Raw genomic sequence first — 21,574 nt, forward strand, 5'->3', positions numbered from 1 at the left:
GAGGCAGGGTTTAAACACTGAAGGATGAAGGGGAAGTGGGGTGGGGGTAAGTTAATGAGCAGAGAAACAAACCAGGGACAAGTGACAAAAGAAGAAACTGAGGTGGGCAGGAGCTGGCTCAACAGGTAAGAAAACTTGCAGTGGAAACAAGAGGACCTGTGTTCAAATCTCAGCTTCCACATAAAAGTCATGTAAGCCTTGGGCTGAACAGAGACGTGTGGATCCCCAGAGCTTGCTGGCCAGACAGCCTACTTCAGGCTCAGCAACAGATCCTGTCTCAAAGATAAACTGTGCCAGAGGAAGCCTCCTGATGTCCTCTGATCTCCACATGGAAGCTCACAGTCAGTGATACACACACACGTATGTGTGCCACACACACCACATACACACATACCCAAGGAGGAAGGAAGAGAGGAAATACTGCCGGGGATGGGACTTCTTTCCCAACGCGTGTTTGCTTTGCCTCCTGAGAGGCTCCGGAGCAGCAGGCGGCTCAGCCCAACTTAGGCTCCTCCTAACCTCACGTCCTAATTTGAGCATTTCCCACTCTTCATCTATAAAGGAAAAGGACAAAACTGGAAAAATGAAGAGGGTTACAAGCAGAAAACTTCATTTTTTTAAAGTATTGAGCAGATCCTTCAATTTCAGGTTCTGTTTACAGAGTTTTTAAATGGTTTGGTCCTGAGTTCACCCATCAGACAAGAAAATAGAAAATCAAACTCTGCAATCAGCATTCAACTTCTTAAACTTCTCCTGTGGGTCTTCACTTGCAGGAACATTAATGAGGTGCTATTAGAGATGGTGGCATGTGCACCCCAAGAAAGCATAGTCAAAGAACCGTGATGAAGGAGTTAACTCTCACTTCAGCATTGTGTGTGTATGTGCCTGTGTATGTGTATGTGTGTGTGTATGCAGGTATGTGTGTATATGAGTGTGCATTATATACATATGTACATGTGTTGTAAATGCATATGTGTATATATGTGTTCATGCATGTGTAAACTGTACATGCATGTATGTGTGCATGTGTGTTCATGTATATATGTGTGCAAATGTGTGTATATGTATGTTTATATGTATGTGTGTGTATGTGGGTGTAAATGTGTGTAAATGCATTTATGTATGTGCATGCATGTAAATGTGTTTATATGTGTGCCTGTGTGTATATGTATATGCATGTGTATGTGTGTGCATGTATGTATGCATATGTATATCCATGTGTACATACCATACGTATGCATATGTATATGCTTTTTTTTTGGTTTTATGAGACAGGGTTTCTCTGTATTGTTTTGGAGGCTGTCGGTCCAGCCTGGTCTCGAATTCACAGAGATCCGCCTGCCTCTGCCTCCTGAGTGCTGGGATTAAAGGCGTGTGCCACCACTTCCCGGCCGCATTTGTATATGCCTGTGTATGTGTATACATGCATGCATATGTTCATAATATGTATGTGCATGTGTATATATGTGGTTTTGCATGTGTCTGAATATGTGTGTATATGTGTACATCTTGTGCATAGTGTATGTACATATGTGCCTATATGTATGCGCATATGTGTTTAAATTTGTGTGTGTTCCTGCCTTCATACAGGAGGAGAGAGGAACTCAGGTAACCAGCAAGGTCATCATGCTTACCTGAAAAAGACCTGGAAAAATTCCACTTGCAACCTTGAAACATGCTGACAGTTCCTTGTCTGTGTGAGGAGCTCCAGTCTGCTCAGCTTGTGTTGTCCCAGAAATTCCCACTCTCTCATAAGAGTCCCTGTACAAGCACTCTCTGGCTCTTGTACCTAACCTAGACCTGGAAGATGACTCCCCCATACATGGGGCTTTTCCAGGAGTGAGAGGCTGCATTCTTCCCATGGAAAGTCAGTGACTGTGTCCGTATATCATCATAAGGAGCTTGGGACCAAACACATGGGTAACTACATCTGTGGGCAGCATTGCTGGAGCCCCAGGAGCCCCAGCTGGACATGGGCTGCTGGGACCCATTCCCTGTTTCACTTCCTCCAGAGCAAGAAGCCAGAATCATGGTTGCCCTGAGCAAAGCTGTTCTCCGGGCCATTTCTTCTCAGGAAGTAGGGACAGGGCTACCTGCTGCTGTCCTCAGGAAGCTGGTAAGAGGACCAAACCAGGTAGGTGCAGCCAGACACCTGAGCCTCCCCACTTCATGCTTGGTATCCTCATGTGAGACAGGCTGCCTCTGGTGGGGGAATCAGAGAGTACTCTGAGGGAGCTAACACACAGATAGATGTTCCTGTCGCAGATAACTGAGAGGTGTCCACAGCCCTTAAGAATTTAGGGGAAGGGAGGGGTGTTATTGGGGGAGGGACTGGTGCAAAGGCTGTGCACCCCGCTACAGGAAGTCTTCGGCCAGACACACACAGGAGACATGATAACAAGGACAGAGACATAGCTGAGGAGGAGGTGAGGTTCCCATGGGGTCCTGAGGGCCTTGAATGCCAGAATGAGGAGCTGAGAGCTTGTCTTCCAGACTCTGGCAAGTTTCTGGGCTGGAGACTGAACAGGGAAGCTATGCACAGGGACCACTAAAAAGGCAGCTGGGGAAACAACCTAGATGCCCCTTAACCGAAGGATGAAAAAAGAAAATGTGTTACATTCACACAACGGAGTGCTACTCAGCAGTAAAAGACAATACTTCTTGAAATTTGCAGGCAAATGAACAGAACTAGGGAAAAAAAACATTCTGAGTGAGGTAACCCAGACCCAGAAAGACAAATATGATATGTGCTCACTCATAAGTGGATATTAGGCATAATGCAGAGGATAACCAGACTACACGCCACAAACCCAAAGAAGCTAGGTAACAAAGAGAACCCTGAGAGAGACACGCATGGATCTGCCTAGGAAGGGGAAATAGACAAGATCTCCTGAGTAAATTGGGAGCAGAAGAGGAAGCGGGGAGGGTGGAAGGGGAGGGGGCGGAGGGAGGGGAAGTGGGGAGAACATGAGGGAAAGGAAGGTCAAGTCGGGGGAAGGACAGAGAGCGAGAGCAAGGAAAGAGATATCTTGGATTATCAAGAAACCTGGCACTAGGGAAATCCCCAAGAATATGCAATGATGACTCCATTTAAAACTCTAAGCAATAGTGGAGAGGGGGACTGAACTGGCCTTCCTCTGTAATTGTCAAACCTTCACCCAGTATCTGATGGAGAGGGGGACTGAACTGGCTTCCTCTGTAATTGTCAAACCTTCACCCAGCAACTGATGGAAGTAGATGCAGAGATCCACAACTAACCACTAGGTCAAGCTCCTGGAGTCCTGTCACAGAGAGGGAGGAGGGATAATGTGAGCAAAGGGGTCAAGACCATGGTGGGAAAACCCACAGAAACAAATTGACCCGAGCTAGTGAGAGCTCTCTGACTCCAGATTGACAGCTGTGGAACCTGCATAGGACCCAACTAGGAATGCCCCCCCCCAATGCAGGTGACAGTAGGTGGATTGGGCAGTTTATGAGGCCACTGGCAGTGGGTCCAGGATCTATCCCTAGTGCATGAGCTGGTTTTTCGGAGCACATTTCCTATGGAGAGATACTTTGCTCAGCCTAGACATGGACGAGAGGGCCTTGGCCAGGCCTCACCATGGTGATGGGGCAGACTTTGTTGACTCCGCATGGGAGGCCATACCCTCTCTAAGGAGCAGATGGGGGCGGGGTGAGGGGAGGGAGGGAGAGCTGGGATTTATATGTAAAATTTAAAAAAAAATAAAAAAGAAGGCAGCGGTGTATGTAGTACAGCCTAGAGAGTCATACTTCCCAGAGAGACTCAAACTTAAAGATTTATCCTTCCTAGCCCAGCCAAATGAAGTCGTCTGTAAGAAAGATCCCATCAGCTATAAAATGTATGGAATTATTATGGTTATTTATTTCAACAGTCATGCTACCCCAAGTAAGATTTAGACCTCTCTTTCAGATTCATTTCCATGTTTCAATCACTTTAACAGCCCCCCCCCCCAGGTTGTATTTTGACTTCCCCGGGCTGTAATCATGGCCCACATACAGATAGGATGTGATTATACACTCAAGTTCAGCATTCTCCTTTCCAGGGGTGTCAATTCTGGGGTGACACAGAACATCATGGCTTTATAATGTCTCCCAACAAAGGACCACACTCCATCCCACAAGAACATCCACTGCCATTGGAGCCAGAGGGCCCACTCCACACAGCCTTGGCCTAGAGGAGAGCTGACCATCTCCAGAATCGGTCCCACCATGATGATGAGGATGTACTGGGTAGGATAAGGTAAGGATGTCATAAGACCTCAGGAGGGGACCAGGGAACATTAAGGATGAGTCCACTGAAGTCGGGAGCCAACATCTCTTAAAAATTGTAAAAAGATGTGACCACGACTGTATCATAAAAGTTGAAAGGAAAACTCCAGAAATTCAATGTTATGTTTCCTTACAGTCACTCCATGACAGCCGTGCCTGGCCGTGGGACATCCCCGAGCCTCCCCAGGGGGTGATGCTCTTTGGGGAGGCTGCAGAATCAACAAGGCGGGAGGCATGGCTGGTGGGGTGGGCCTCTGGGGGTTAAGCTCTTTGTTTTCTGTGTGTGGCTGAGATCCCACACCACAGGCCACACACATGCAGACTGGGCTACGGGGGCTTTATGATAAAACCAAGATACCAGACCCGCAGCCCTGAGTCCCAGCTCAGCACTTAGCTGGCCCTGAGCAATGAAGTCTTTCTGAGCCTCAGTTTCCCAGTCTGTAAAAATGAAACGGTAATGTTTTCTGCCTGGGTAACAGAGAAGAGGGGCTTAAAGCACCCCCCGTTGCAAAAAGAACAGGATGGGCTCGTATCAGTTCACTGCCCATTGCTGTAACAAAGAGCCTGAGGCTGGGTACTGATTGCGGAAAATGCTCTGTGTACCTTAGTTTCTAAGTCAGACAATCCAACACTGAGAAGCCCCGTCAATTCCACCTCCAGCAGGGGCCCCCTGGCTGTACCACATCACGTGGAGAATAATGGCACCACGGTGAGGAAACATGTCAGAGGAAGAGATCCCATGGCAAGTTATAATGCCAGAGGGGACCTGGAAGGGGCTGGCCCTGCTCTGGTAGTGACTAACCAGGGTCTCATGGGGATTATTTTTTCTTCATTTTTCAAGAAAGGGTTTCTCTGTGTGGCTCTGGCTGCCCTAGAACTCACTCTGTAGACCAGGCTGACCTCAAACTCAGAGATTCACCTGCCTCTGTCTCCTGAGTGCTGGGATTAAAGGTGTGCGCCGCCACTGCTTGGCTGTCTCATAGGAATTAATATTTTTCAAGAGTCCTCAGTGACTTCCTACTAGGTGTGTGCTTGCATGTGTTTTCTTGAGCATGTACACGTATATGCATGCATGCACATGTGAAGGGCTGAGGTGAATGTCAGGTATCTTACTTTACTGCTCCCCCACCTTATTTTTTGAGACAGGGTCCCTCACTGAACCTGGAGCCTGCCAATCAGCTAGACCGGGTGGTGAGCAAGTCCCAGGTTTCCTCCTGCCGCCGTCTCCAGTGCTGGGCTTACAGGAGCACGCCACCACCTCTATGGGCTTACAGGAGCACGCCACCACCTCTATGGGCTTACAGGAGCACGCCACCACCTCTATGGGCTTACAGGAACACGCCACCACCTCTATGGGCTTACAGGAACACGCCACCACCTCTAGCTCTTCCATTTTGGTGCTGGGGATCAGTGACCACCTCCTGGCCCCTATACTTCACTTCTTAATGATACAGTAGTCGCCACATCACTATGTTGTGGACCAAGCTGCCCACATACAGGGGCAAACCCCAGGGGCGCGGGGGAGGACAAATCCTATCTGAAGAACAAAAGCCAACTTCAGGAATTCAAAGCAAGAGCTAAACGTCAAGAAACTCACGGTGACCTCGCCAAGCCGGTCTGTTCCCTCTCCATGGAGACACACACCTCCAAGGGCTCACCCTACTAGACCTCCTCTTCCAGGCAGGCGTACATCCCCCCAATTTGTTACTCAGGGTGCTCTTCCCAGAATGCTATGTGAGCCTGTATGTGGTGTCTCCGATATTAATAGCACCGAGTGTCAGAAGCTATGACAGCGGTAAAGGTGGGCATGGACTTAGGGGGCCCCCTCTTTTCTGGGAGGCAACGCTCCCCCATGCAAAGAGAAAATAAACACAGCCCTGGTAGAGCACAAACGCCAATAACTGTGAGATTTTGATTAAATAATAGATATGTGTTCAGAAGCGCTTCTGTATAGTATGTGATTAAGAAAGATAAGTAGACATTCCTGCAGGCCTAATGATAATAATTACCGCCACGCATCAAGCGCAGAATATGACACCAGAAAGGCCATCATTAACCTTTCCCAGGGTTATTTTTTGGGGTGTATTTTTGACACCGTGGACACGGGTATTCAGAAACTAAATAAAACCAGAACTGAAGCAATTACCCTCAGAGAGTGCCCTGATTGTGCCCGGGATCAAGACAGGGGGTGCTAAGGGGAAAGAGAGAGAAAGAGACAGAGGGTGGTGGGTACAGAAAGTCTTTCATATAAAACAGATGTGTGCTTAATATGGAACATCTGGCCGGTCGTATAAAGATTTCTATTAACATTTCCGCAACTGTCAGTAACTCAGGAAACTGACAGAACTTCCTTGTTTAAATTTTTGCTATAAATAACAACCTTAGACCCAGCTTCCCCTGCCCCCACCTTCCTGCCTGCTCACAATTTTTGGTCCCTGACATCTGATACCCAACTTCAGGCTTCCAGACCTGCCTGGGGGTGCCTAGGGCTGTGGCCACTCTGGATTCTCACCTCCCTGTCATCTCTCCAATGGGACCGACCTCAAGAACACTCAGATTCCTCTACTCTATGCCACACACATCAGCCAGCCTCTGCTGCATAACAAAACACCCCCCAGATGCAGGGAGGAGGGTAGGAAATGTGAGTCTCCGGACAAGGTGCTGGCCCACAGCTAGGCAGGGAGGGAGGACAGGAAGCAGGAGGATGAGCCGCAGACCACAGGGCTACTCTGAGTGAGTGGTCGGCAGCCTTCCGGGCAGCCACAGCATGAAGGCAGAGTCAGGGTTGGAAGTGCCGCCCTCTGCCAGCACAGGCAACAGATACAGAGCTCTGAGGCTAAGTGATGAACCCGGGAGGTCAACCACAAAATCAGAAGGGTGTGGGTTCCAGACCCAGGTCCCTTTCAGCATCCCACTCCCAGAAAATGAAGAATACAGGGGCCTGTGGAGAGAAGGCAGAGGATGGGACAGCCCAGTCCCCAAGCTGGTAGAATGGAAGGACAGAAACTCTGACCTTAAGTGTCATCACTAGGACCTACTGTGTGTAACACCTACTGCGTGTGCTTGCCTTGCATTCACCTGGGGAGAAGAAACTCAACGGCAGTTAGGACACACTGGGAATCTCCTGCAGTTTCTAGATCTGCACTCACAGCAGGCTGAAAGAGGCCAGCCCCACAAGTGTTTGGAAATGCTGGGCCCAGTGCCTCCTAGTTTAAGGAGGAGCTCGGAGACAAACCAGAGAAGGCTGTGGGGGCCCAGGGTGTCTGCCTCCCAGGGTGACATTTCCTGGGAGCTGCAAGCAGCCTCCCACTGGTGCCTCTCACATGATGCCCTGGCGTTAGAGATGCTATTAACAGGCCTTGGTGTCTCAGGGACAGGAAGCAAGTGTCACAGAACCTGAGTCACTGTGGAGCCAGAGACAATTAGACGGTGGGTGCTGTTAGGGATCTTCTGTGTGGTGACACTCCTTCTGTATGACACTCCCCACCTGCAGTCTACACAGATGAGGAGGACACTGAGGCCCAAGAGGGAACAGGACCCTCTAGACGGGGGTTCTATTTTCTGTCTTCCTTAATATTTATTTATCTTTATTTCATGTGCACTGGTGTTTTGCTTGCATGTATGTCTGTATGAGGGTGTCAGATCCCCTGGAACCGGAGCTGCAGACAGTCGTGAATTGAGCAAGGTGCTTTGGAAGAGCAGTCATTGCTCTCAGTCACGGAGCCATCCCTCCAACCTCCGGGTTCTCTTTTCTCTTTCTCTTCCTTTCTTTTCTTTCTCTTTTTTAAGACAGGGTCTCACGTAACCCGGGTTGACCAAGGACTTCTGATGTCCCTGCATCTGCCTCTTGAGTTGGGATTACAGACGGATGTGACTATGCAGGGCTGTGGATCAAACCCAGGGACTTCTGTATGCTAAGCAAACAGTTTACCAACTGAGTCCAAGCCTGTTCCCTGAGAATAACAGCTCTGCACTCTTGACATCTGAGACCAGACAAGTCTTTAGGGCTAGAGATCAAGGAGAGGGGCTGGACTGTGACCTCGGGGTGTGCAACAAGTCTCCTGGCCCTACCCAGGAACATCCCCAATACGACAACCACAAATGTCTGCAGACGTTGCCTGAGTGCGCCAGTGGTTGGACATTGAGTTCACAGCTGAGGTGACCCCTAACACAGCATCGGTACCACAGCCTGTGTCCTTAGCATCACAGCCAAGCCAGAGATGCTAGACAAGAGACTGTCCCGAGACATTGGGAACTGGAGAGGATTCTGAACTCCATTGAAAGGTCCTGGCCATGGCTGAGGCTAGACACCAGGAATATGTATTTGAGTCGAATATAATCCAAAGAGTTACATTTTATCTTTAGGTTGAGACTTTTCCTTAGGGATCATATCTGCAGAACAAAAAAAGAAAGGCAGGTAGTCAGGCAGGCCTGGAGAGAGGGAGGGAGGGAGGGAGGGAGGGAGGGAGGGAGGGAGGGAGGGAGGGAGGGAGGGAGGGAGGGAGGGAGGGAGGGAGGGAGGGACGGAAGGAGGGAGGGAGGGAGGGAAGGAAGGAGGGAAGGAAGGAAGAGAAAATGATTTAAACACCAATGGCTCTACCATGTCCTTCCATTATGTTTCCTTTCCATTTCCTAGAACTCCATAAAGTGCTTCCGGGTCATGGGGTTAAAGAAGTGAATAGAGGAGGAAGTCTGTGGGTAACTCACCTCCATGGTGCTCCCAGGTTTCCCAGGGCAGACCCATACTTCAGGCAAGCCGACTGTTTTCTCTGCAGGCCTCTGGCCAGCCTGGGCTCTCGTGTGGGGACTGACAATGCCTCAGGTTTGTATGTCACAGGCCACCTTGCAAGCACCTTCCCTATTTTTGTCCTTATAATTATAATGGCCTGTGACCTTCTGGGAGGTTCTCGGCCTCGTTCCTTGGTTCAGTCATTTTCTCAAAGCCATGGTAAGAAAGCAACAGCAGCAAAAACTCAGAGCTGGCGGCCCGGCACTGGGCTGGGCGTGAAGTTGGGGTGACTTTGGGGGGAGCTGCACTAACCCTGCTGCTCTGGTCCCCACATACCAGTGGGCTACAGAGGAGGGCATATGCCACTCCATGGACATTGGCATGGCCCTCCACAGTGGCATCTGTGAGGTGACCGGGGACTTTCAGAGCCTGCAGGACACAAGTACGAATTCAGCAGCACCAGGAACTGAAGGGACTTTCTGTCCGCAGAGGTCTTTGTCACACTACACAGCCACTCTGTCCCCTTCATGGAAACAGGAGGGTCCCATCATGGGGCTAGGGGGGGCACGCGGCCTCTTTTGTCAACAGGTATGTCTCTGGTCCAAGGACGCCTCAGCGCAGCACAATGACACTAGGCCAGACTGTCGAGGTGTTGTGCTGAGTGAACCCCTACTGACTCTTCATATTTGCACGGCAAGCACTTTGGGGGAGCGAGCCAGGCTCCCTGCTCACCATCTGCTTTCTGAAAGACCTGTGCAGCATGGAAAGGAGGGGTTCTGTCAGCACCCCCAAGAAAGACCCCCAGAAAAGGTACAGGATCTGCCTGAAGTCCGAAATTCTCATCTCAGACTCCTAACTGTGGAATTTCAAGAGAGCCGCTTCCAAGTGTGCCCAGCGTGGCTGTGCGGGTAGCTTGCCGTACAAGGCAATAACTGGAAATTGGAGACACTAGGTAAGGGGCAGCCCACTGCCTTTTCAGTAGACCACTCTACTCTCCCAGGACCCTGTCCTGAAAAATTACAGATCTCTTTCTTTCCCATCTGCTATTTATTTTCCTGTCCTTCCTTTGAAGGAAAAGAAAATGCTTTTTGTTTTCTCTATGAATGACCAGGGGACAGGATGTGGAGAGATGAGGAGTGTAGCTGAGCCTAGAGGGATTTGGAGGACAGATATCATAGGGACCAGCCGAGGATGGACGTGGCTGGACTCCCAGATGGAGGGAGGGTACAACTGGAGGTAGTCACACGTAATGAATTTGGCTTGGTCTCCAGGGCCGCCAGGAGAAATGTTTAGCCCAGAAAGGACATTGTGCTAGACACAGTCTTGGGAGTCGTGAGGCACACTGTAGGACCCCACCAGGCTACATGAAGGAACTCAGAAGCCAGAAGTGCAAGGTCCCAGAGACCAAGCCCAGCCCAGCTTCGGAAGGCTGTTTCCATGGGGGACTGCACGTTCCTGTGACCCAGCGACTCTGGCCTCACTGTGGGTAGAAGATGCCAGAAAGGCTGGAATTGGGTGGGGCTGTCTCCTTGAATAGACAGACAGCAGGGGACTGAGGTCACACAGGCTTGCCTCAAGCTTTAAGGAAAAGCACCCCTGTCTGGGACATTTTCTCTCACCTGGACCTATTTTTAGACATTCCTTTTAAGGTCAGCTTGGATTCAGCAGCATGTGTCCCCCTGGCCACTCTCCACGGCACATTTCAAATGGAGTCCCTGAGAAAAGCTTGGGACACTCAGGAAGGTCAGCTGGTGGCCTCCCATGCTGCACTGTCTGGGATGCCTAGCTGTCCCTTAAGAGTGAGTGACCCAGTGACAATGGCCTGGAACAATGCTAGAACCCATTACAGTTGCAAGCGTCACTACCTGAGCCACCACTTCAGCCCAGATGGCTCGGATGAGGAAACTGAGACTAGGACAGTCTGAAACTGAGATAGGACAGGAGACAGGGACTGCTGTGGTTTGAGTCTGATCTATCCCCCACTGGCTCACTCTTCTTCTTTGACAGGGTCTCATGAATCCTAGGCTGACCTCCAACTCATGACGGCCTTGAACTCCTGGTCTTCCCGCCCCAGCTCACAAGTTCTGGGATCACAGATAAGTACCCGTACCCTCAGGTTACGTGACACTGAACCCCAGCAATTTTGTGCATGCGAAGCAACACTGTCACTGAGCTACAGTCCTGGCCTCAGGCTCATATTCTGAATGCCGGGGCTACTATTTCGAAGGCTGTGAGAACATTTACAAGATGGAGGCTTGACTTATGTCTTTGTTTGGGTTTCTATTGCTATGAAGAGACACCATGACCACAGCAACTCTTGTGATGTTGTTTTGTTTTGTTATTCGAGATAAGGTTGCCCTGTGTAACAGTCCTGGCTGTTCTGGAACTCACTCTGTAGACCAGGCTGGCCTTGAACTCACAGAGATCCACCTGTCTCTGCCTCTCAAGTGCTAGGATTAAAAGCGTGCATCATCACCGCCCAGCTGCTTGGCAACTCTTACAAAGGAAAAGCATTTAATTGGGGTGGCTTACGTTTTCAGAGGTTTAATCCATTATCATCACGTGCAACCTGATGTCGTGCAGGTAGATATGGTGCCAAAGAAGTGCTTGAGTGTCCTATGTCTTGACTTGCAGGTGACAGGAAGTTGCCTCAGACACAGGGCAGGGCTTGCACATATATGAGACCTCAAAATCCATCCCCACAGTGACACACTTCCTCCAACAAGGCCACATCTACTCCAACAAAACCACGCCTCCTAGTAGTGCCACTCTCTTTGGGGACCATTTGTTTTGAAACCACCACAGCTGACCAAAGTAGGTCACTTGGGGTGGGCCTTTGAAGATGGTATCAGGACTGTTTCCAGATGTGGTCTCTACTTCCTGTCTGTTGCCATGTGAACAAGCCATCACCACCCGTGCCCACTACCATGTACCCAGACCTCCAGTGCCTTCTCTGCCATGATGGGCAGTGGCTCTCAGAAACAGGGAAGATAGATCTTTCCTCTCTGGTGCTGTCTGCCATGGTAGACACCTGCAGATGGACCCGAGTGGCTTGAGGGATGCAGACAGAAAGGACCACACAGCATCGCCCTTCTTTCTGGAGGCCACAGTGGAGGAAGGCAGTGTCAGCCTCTTCATTCTGCACAAGAATTTCAGGAGAGAATCTGATTGGTAGAACTTTTTTGTAACTGGTTCTTGTTTAGGGGAAGGACGGTACTTTGATTGCCTGGTCCTTCCAGCATACACACACACTCACACACACACACACACACACACACACACACACACACACACACACTCAGAGTGAAACCATGGCCCATGAGCATGAGGAGGACCAGACCAGGAAGTATTCCATTCTTTAGTAGCTACTGGGGACTAGCAGCCTAGTGAGAAGAAATGGGTTTGCTCTGAATTCCATGCTCTGTCTTTATGTCCCCTGGGAAGCCTCTGTGAGGAAGGTCAGCTGATACTGGGGCTGCATACTGCGGTTGTGACTTGGACCATTCCCTGCTCAGCCTGCAAATTCAAAGAGCAAAACTGTCTGCAAATGTAGGAGCAGGGCTGGCAGGGGTCCAATACACCCAGGGCAGTGTCGAGCCCAAATTGGAAGCCAGGGATGGTGGCAGTGCCCTCTCAACTGCTTTACCCCGAAACAAGCCCAGGGCCTGGCTCCATTGTGGCAGGTGGAAAGAGGCTAGCCTGTCTCGTGGCATGCTCCCAACCATTGCTCTGCTGCAGAGAGGAATTCACAAAGGGCTGCTATCCACCCCTGCTGATGCTGGGTGCTCCCCCAGACTCCTGCTGTCCCCCCACCCACAAAGCTCTTGCTCTTTCTCCCTGTCACTTCCTGGCTCACGCTTCCTCCTCTTACCCCAAGAACTGAAATCTCCCTTGTGGGCTCCTCTGCCTCTACCCCAACAATGCCCACACTATGCTGGACTCATATCCCTGGCCTCCTACCCTCCCAGAAGCCTGTCTGTGTACTCTCAGTGCCCAGTGTGATCTCCAGCTGGAGGCTGGTGCTGAGGGGACCGACCAACTGACGGGATAATACACTAATGAGTGAGCTGATGGATAGAACAGGCAGACAAAGTCCCATAGATAGCTAACGGCAGACCCAGCTCAGGCCCGTCTTCCTTATCCGGAATGAGCCACATCCAGATGGATTCTTTCAACACCCTACTCCTTAGATGCCATTACATTTCCTGTGCTAATTTCCTTGAGCTCTTCCTCCTTCAGACCTGCTCCTCCTCTGGCTGCAGCCTCATTAGTTCCACCACTGTGCAAACAGGAGCCGAACTGCTACTCCATACCTTGGTTTGTACTAAGGGCAGGCACCTCCCCCTCAAACACCACCAGGGTACCCTGGCTAGCAGTGGGTGTTGCTGTGCTCTGAGCTGAACGAGGGAACCTGGGACCTTCAGACCTACACTGGGCTCCCAAAATCAAAGTGCACAGCCATGGGTCTACCTGGCCACTGATGCCAGAGAGGAAACCCGAGCCCCGCGGTCCCAACCCAGCAGCCTTCCACTTTCATGGCAGTTACACCCAAGCTTCAGACATTGTCAACCAAGCAGGGGTGGACAACAGGGCCTAGCTTTTAGAGCATTTTTATGTGACAGAGAAAGGAACACACACTCGCACATGCACGCACACGCACGTGCGTACACACACATACACACACACACACACTCTTCCCTATCCTTCACTCAACAAAGATCTGTTAGTGGCAACTCGTTCTTGGAGTAAGGAAAGGGAGGACTGGGGAGTGTCATGTGTGTGTATATTTGAAAGACTGTTTCTTCCCCTCTGTGTAGCGATCTGGTTCGGTTACAGGGCTACAACACTTCTCAAATCCAGATCCAGGTGAAGGGCTAAAGATTTAAATGACGGCAAAGACAGCGGTTCATTCTTGCAAGGAGAATGGCATTTATTTCAACAAGAGAGGAGCATTATATACCAATAGCAGGCACGGTGGAAAACTACCAAGGTCTGCCAAGGTCAGGAGCTCACGTTCCCAGGGCACCCTAGCAAAGGATGGACCCATAACAGGAATTAGCATCTAGACAACAAGGATGGACAGAAAACAGGAACTGGCATTCAGGCTTAACTGGAAGGAGGGGACAAGAGGTATTTTGCTAGAAGCTCCTAGTCACAAGCTGGTCAGCAGACCCCCATGGGGGAAGGGTGCAACACCTCTGTCTCCGTCAACTATATGGAGGCATGTATGTGCCTATCTCTGTGTGTTTCTATGGCGAGAATGGGAGATCGGCTTCTTGTCTTAATTTTGAGATTCAGGAGTTCACGGTGGAACTGACTTTCCCTCTCTATCCTGTTCCTTCAATTTCAGGACACTTTGTTTCTTCCAAAAGAATCTCTGCTCTGCTACCAACCCACAGAGCTTCTCAGAACTTAGTTTCCTGTGAAATAAGGGGCTAGTGTGCACTCCTAAGTCCCTCGGAAGACTAATGTAAGTTTACTATCAGTGAAATTAAAACAAACTCCTGCCTACATGGCTACACTCTGCCACTTTTCCCACAGGCGGGGCACACACAAATCAAATCAAAACAGATCATCACGCCCTGTTACGGATCTCAGACACAGTTTCTTTTAATAAAATATGCAAATACTTTACAGTAAACTGATTTCCCAGTTTCATTCTCTTATCTCCATATTTATTACTCATGACTCCTCCGCCCCTCCTTGAAGCACAGAGGTTGGGGGGGGGAGGTCTAGAAGGCAGGGTTTCTTTGCTTTCCTACAGTTAGTATTGGTGCAATGTCATGCTTTTGGGAATAAAAAAATACCTGTGGAAATTACTCCCTGCCTCAGCTGAGATGAAGGACAGAAGGCAAGAATGTTTCCATTGGGTTTTTTTTATTTTATTTTATTTTTTTATCCCATGCATTGACTATCCAGGACAACAGAGCACTGTGCTGGCTAAGATACTTTAAGCTGGAGTTTCTTGTACTTTTATCGGTAACCCCTTTTCATGCAAGAAATTTTTTGCATGACCCTAAGTATATAGGCATATAAAATAGGTATTCAAATAAAAATTTACTGGTAATAGTTCATCCATAAATTTATTATTGTTAATTATTTGGGTTTTTGAGACAGGATTTCTCTGTGTAACAGCCCTAGCTATCCTAGAACTTACTCAGTAGACCAGGCTGGCCTTCAATTTATAGAGGTCTGCCTGCCTCTGCTGGGATCAAAGGCGTGGGCCACTACTGCCTGGCAATAAAATTGTTTTAAACAAGTCTTCCATAAACATATAATGTTACATCTTAAAGATTCAAGAAAATGTGTACATTGTTTCTTTTTACATAAAGAATTAACCTCAGAGCCAGTGAGATGGGTCCTTGGGTTAAGGCGCCTGCTGTCAAGCCTGAGGGTTCACATTCAGTCCCTGGGACACACAGGGCAGAAGGAAAGACCTGTCCGTGGATGCATCTACCCTGCTGTTGCTGCTGTAGCCGCTGCCGCCCTTGGCTAACATGGGAACCCAGCTTCCTCAGCCTTCTAATGTGGAAGACCAGCCGCTCTCTAGGAACCCTCCGGGCCTCCAGTGCCAGACTGAGACTACTGGGGGATCCAGTCTTGTGGACTGAACAGTAACTGGTTCTCAGCCTTTCTGATATGAAGACAGCCATCCTTGGACTGCTCATATGGTTGGAAGTCAATCTAATAACCACCCCTGTCTATATATATTCTATATACATATGTGCGTGTATTTGTGCGTGTGTGTGTGTGTGTGTGTGTGTTCTGTTCCTTTAGAGCCCTTACTAATACACAGAACAGATCTTAACATAAGGACCTTGGTGCAAGAGGCTCACTCTGGAGGTACCTCCACGAAGCCCAGGAGAGGGAATTGGGGGAATCGGGCAAGCAAAGAAGAAGCCCAGAAATGTACATGCTGTGGGTTGGGGAGCCAGGCTGCATCGTGCTGGGCCCCTCCAGGCTTTGTGGCCAGTCCACGGAATTCTCTGTGGTGGAGGAAGGGGAGCTGTAATGCTGACTCACCTTTGGCTGGGAGATTTCCAAGATTATGGGGACAGCCTCAAGACAGAGAAGAAGAGAGTCACAGGGGCTTGAGGTGAAAAAGCTGACTAGAAACAGTGGCTCGGCCACAAATGACCTAGCCAGCTGAGAAAGACAGGATCAGTCCACGTACAACATCTGATGCCTATAGATGGGCAGTGCCTTCCTGGATCAAATGCAGAGAATCCAGGATCTTAGCCAGGATGCCAGAGGACCAGAGAGGACTCGTGTCAGGGAATGTGGTACTGCTCTGTGTGACCATCCTGGGTGTCCTGAGCACAGCAGGCCAACAAACTGCCACCAGCAAGGGAATGACTGGGTCTTGAGAGTAAACTTCGAAACACATCATCTGCTGTGACAAATGGAAGCCAGGGCCTGACTCCAGAAACTAGTCTCTTTCCTAGAATGCTCACTGTGGAAGCCACAAACTGCCTGGAACCCCCAAGAGGGTTCTTGGTTGGTGAGAAGGGAACAGAAGTTGCTGCAGAACTCTTTGTTGTAGCCATAATTGGTTACCGGAAAAATGAAAAATCACTCAAGTCCTCAGTGCGGGACTTGTCAAAGCTCATGTTTCCAGATGTCCCTCTCATGAAGCCAAGGTCCATCTTCTCCCAGGAAGCACTGGGGCTCCCTGCTGCTGGATGGTGTGTGAGCACACTCCAGTATCCTGGAAGGGATGGAGGGCTTCTTCCGGAGCGTGAGGCCAGCCAGGTTGGACCAGTCCTCACATTCACTACTTAAAGGTTGGAATTAGGGACCTGTTTCCAAGCCTCAGCTGCACAGATGAGATGCTTAGCTAGGACGATGCTTCCTTTCCCAGAGAAGGCCCGTGGGCCCTCAGGAGACTGAAGAAGTCTGCAGCCTCCTTCTGGGGTTTGGCTGTAAAACTTCTGTTTCCACATTTCACCCCCAGGCTGTTGTTTCATTATTCAAGAGATGAATTTTTCAAAGAACTTTCAGGCCTATCAGAGAGCAGGTGCCCAGGAATCTAAAAGGATAGGGCCCAAGACGGCACTTTGAGGAGGGCAACTCCATAAAAATTAGGTTCCAAGGTACATGGTGGGAGCCCAGGATGATCCAGATTAAGCCCAACTGGAGCTTCCCCTCCCGGGTGAGAGGAGATGGGAGGGAGGCAATGCCAGGAGGGTCTGTACTCACAGGGACCCTGGCTATCTTTCTTACCTCTCAGCTCTTGGTTTTCATTCTGTTACCTCGTGGTCTAAGATGGCTGTCAAGCTTCGCCATCTCATCCACACCCCAGGCTGTGGGAGGGATGGAAGGCTGAAGGCCAAGCAAGTGTCCTTCTCTACAGGCCTTTTAGATAGACTCCACAGGTTTGCCCAACAACTTCTGCAGCACCTCCCTGGCCAGACTGTCACATGACTTCATCTAGCTTCGAAGGAGGCTGGGAAGTGTAGTCTTTGAGCCGAGACCAGGTTGCTTCCCATAATGGAAAGACTAATAAGGGGGTAGTGGGCACAGGAGAAGAGGTTAGCAATCTAGGACACCCGTCATCCCCATAGGCTGAAGACGGCAGAGTTACTGTTGGCCTGGTAACAGCAGCCTAGATGGCTGGTGGGAGAGGCTGTAGAGCTGTCTCATCGGCCCATACCAATGGGGGCTAGGAGGGGGTCCCAGGCCCAGAAAGTTCAAGTTGCCAAGTCAGTTGGTGGTGGCACACACCTTTAATCCCAGCACGCAGGAGGCAGAGGCAGGCGGTTCTTTGTGAGTTCAAGGACAGCCTTGTCCATAGAACTTGTTCCAGATGGGTTCCAAGACAGGCTCCAAAGCTACTGTCTTGAACTACCCCACCCCCCCCTAAAAAGTTCACGTTGTCATACAGCTCCCTGCTCTTTTCTGGCCAGACCTCAAATAGCAGGGCTGCAGGAGGCTCTGGGCCTGCTCGTTAATGCACCGTGTAGGTTGGAGCACCGGGGACGGCTTCGTTTGTAGTCACAGGTGGCATCGGAGTCCCCGCAAGCTGTGCAGGAATCAGGGGATGCAAAATGTTCCTAAGAGAGGGAAAATTTCCCAGAAAATGTGTCCCAAGAAAAGTGGGCTTTAAAAAAGTTTGTCTCACATGAAGCATTATCTTTTAAGTCCTCCAGCTAGGCTAAAAGCCTGTCCCGTTCCTCCCTGGGATTTCTGGTGAATTAATAATGCCACTGATGAATATTCAAAAGTAGGCAGCTATTGTGCCTCCAAGCACATAATTAATTATTCATTACACATTTTTACTCACTGAATTAAAAAACACAGGGTGCTGTGGGAAATGAAGTGTGCTTCACGGCAGGGGCACGGAATTCCACACTGCCCCTTTAAGGACTATTATTCTCTATTTGTGGTTACTAAGCAACATAAATGCTGGGCAATTAGATCATGGGTTGTCCCTGAAGACTGATGGGATAATAAGCTGTAGTTAAGTATTAAGTTGACCCAGTGAAGGTCCCATCTGAATAAACCTGGCTAGGGCCACAGCTGGTGTCTTTTAAATGAAACTTTTACATTAAGACCATACAAAAGGTGACTGTTCTGGGAGCATGCGCAAAAAGAACTCTCTGTAGGCCCCCGCCAAGGTTCAAGGTACTTCGCTCGCTCAGCAACTCTGCCCTTGTGCGGCTGTGCAGGCTTGAGAGGACTGCTCTCCTTTGGGGCCAGCTGGGCTGGGGCGTCACCCTCCAGGATGGTGGAAGTCACTGGAGAGCTGGCAAGACGAATGTAGGTATAGATGAGCACGCAGCTTGTAGCCCCCAGGAACTCAAGTCAGATCAACCCTGCTGGAATCAGAAGAGAACCAGAAAGGCCAAATAGCCCGGTCAGAAACTGGAAGAGTGGAAAACCTTCCTGTCTCCTGGTTTACAAGGTTCCCTGGCTTCTAGACTCCTGTCCTGGGCCCTGGAACAGAAACCCAAGGAGCCCAGAACCAGAACTCCACACTGCCCCACCCCCAGCGAGTGAGCTAACTGTGGGTTATGCCTATGTCTTCAGAGTCGGAGTCACGTGACTATCCAGTACCTACTAAGACCTGAAGGATGCCTTCAACCTCAGCTGCTGCTTGGTTGTAAAACAAACTCCGGCAGATGCCTGCAGTTAGCTGTTTCCTTACTGACGCCAGTGTTGGTGAGTCTCTTGAAGCCGTAGGCAGTTGTACAAACTGTGCACTGCCAAAGAGTGGTTGGCCGTGGAGGTGGGTGGATCCACCAAGAACATGGTTCATTCACCTAGTCATAGCCCTGCCCGATGAATAGGAATACGGGCCGGCACTATTTATAATTACAGTTAGTGATACAGACAAAAGATAAATAGGTGACTGGGACCACACCCCTGCTTCCTCAGGACTCCACATTCTAGGTCTCACCTCCTTGGAAATTGACATCAATATGGCCACTGTGTCTTTGCACACACACACTTGTGCATTCCCTCTTAGGATCCTCCCAACACTACATTGGGGTGGTGTAATGTGAACTTTTCCTGGGAAGACACAAACTCATCCCAGAGGGCACTGGCAGACCGAGGAACCATTCTGCCCAAGACTAGTTTGGACAAGCAATGATTTGGTTGTGCTCACTTTTAAAAAAACAGGGATGAGGAATTACAGGAATATGAGTGACCCCCACCCCTCAAGCAGCCATATCACCAAAGAGTCTCACCCCACCATGGATAACAATTTCCCCGTAGCTTTTATGGTGACTTGAATGAGAATGCCTCCCATAAGGTGTATATATTTGAATACTTGGTCCCTAGTGGGTGAAACTGTTTGGGAAGGATTAAGAGGTGTGGCCTTGTTGGAGGAGGTGACTTGCTAGGGGATGGACTTTGAGGTTTCAAAAGTCTGCCTTCATCCCCAGTGCTCTCCTGGTCATGAGTGGATCACATGGGAGCTCTCTGCTGTTCTGCTATCATGCCTTTGTTCTGTCGTCACAGACTTTAACCTCTGGAACCACAAACCCGACGGAATGCTTTCTTCTGTATGTTGCTGTGGTCACGGTGTTCTGTTCCTGCGACAGAAAATTAACTGATCATCTACACAGGCAGAGTTACCCCTTCCACCATCTATAGAAATCAAGCGTCTCCTGAGGTCTCATGCAGAGGGGTAAGATTGCACACATTCGGGAGTGGTTCAAAGGGATTGGCTAGGATCTCAGGCGAGGACCTAATGGCCCTCTACACTCACGAGGGACTGTGAGCAGGACTGACCTTGAGGCGCTCTGGAGTGTCCACAGCTGCTTTGAGAAAGTTGGTAGTGACTATTAGGCTTGGAAGACAGCATTATCTGTGAGGCAGTGAGAGCCCTTCCTCTGAGAATATCCAAGTGACTACCAGGACTATGAGGAACCAGAAGTCAATCAATCAGAAAAGGCTACAGCCAACCTTCAGAGAAGAAGGAATCATCTGATGTGACATTCAGTCCTCCAGCACCAAGCTCACTGACTGGCAGGTTCCCACTGACATTGATTGGAGGAGGGGCATAGCTGTACTGGGACAGGAGTCCTTGCCTTGGAATGACACCTACCCTTGCTGGAACACGGCCAGCCAGGTGGTGGCTGTGACTGGCCTGACCACAGGAGGCCAGTCACATGACTGTGGAGTTCATTCTAAAATCACAGTGCCCTTGGCTGCAATCCACCAGGCTTAGAGGGTGCACCAGGTGCCCATGGCAATGAATGCCAATTGGTCTGGAATGACCCCTATTTCAGCAAATGAGGGTTCAACTTGTGTGTTTGAGGCCTTCTTCCACGCTGGGAGGTGTGGGACACACCATGGAAGGCTTGATTGTCACCTGCAGACTAACTCCACTTACCATGGGACATCTACATACCCAGAAGACGAGAGCACCCTGTCACCTGAGTGTGTGTGACTTAACTGTCACTACTGTAAGGATTCACACATTATGCTGGCCTGCCCCTGTCACCTGACAGAATGCACTCAGGCAGTACCCCAGTCAGCCCATGTGCAAAGGATCCCTTTAAAAGAAAGACCTCCGCCCACTATGCTCTCTCTTTCCCCGAGGTTCCCCTGGGGCAGACAGGACCTTTCCTGTCTCCTTCTTCTGTTCTCTCTCCATCTCTGTGTCTCTTTGTGTCTTTTCCTGTCTGTTTCCTTCCCCTGCCCCTTCCCTTACTAATAAAACTTCTCACTAAACTCTGTCTGCCAGGCATGTTTGTACCTCCACCTCGGCCATGGAACCCGCAAAGGTTCTCCACATGCTTTGTCATAACAACTACCCCATCGGGACAGCAGGCCTTGACCTGGGGCACTTCAAAGTCTTTTTCCTCTACTTAGTATCGTTTCCAGTCACGCCATCAGAGAACTGGAGGATCAACAGAACACCGCTTTTGAAACACCACTAACTGTATTCTTTAATATTTTCACCTGGAACTCGCTATTTGTTTAACAAACAAGCATCACGGTGGGATCTAAGACAAGGTCAGCAGAAAGTAACTGTCTCAGGTTCTGAGAGCCAGCCTATCTCAGGCACACTTAGCGCCAGACATTACGTGAACAAATGAGTCT

General features: G+C 49.7%; 1 long non-coding RNA gene across 1 annotated transcript; it reads left to right on the plus strand.

The window, feature by feature from the left end:
• Positions 1 to 2,018: 2,018 nt before the first annotated feature.
• Positions 2,019 to 6,383, plus strand: LOC121139447. Its single transcript, XR_005876404.1, has 3 exons — positions 2,019 to 2,134; positions 4,065 to 4,261; positions 5,437 to 6,383. It is a non-coding gene; the product is annotated as an uncharacterized LOC121139447 (long non-coding RNA).
• Positions 6,384 to 21,574: the final 15,191 nt, after the last annotated feature.

The sequence above is a fragment of the Mesocricetus auratus genome, unplaced genomic scaffold, assembly GCF_017639785.1.
Source record: "Mesocricetus auratus isolate SY011 unplaced genomic scaffold, BCM_Maur_2.0 Super-Scaffold_15014, whole genome shotgun sequence".
Lineage (NCBI taxonomy): Eukaryota > Metazoa > Chordata > Mammalia > Rodentia > Cricetidae > Mesocricetus > Mesocricetus auratus.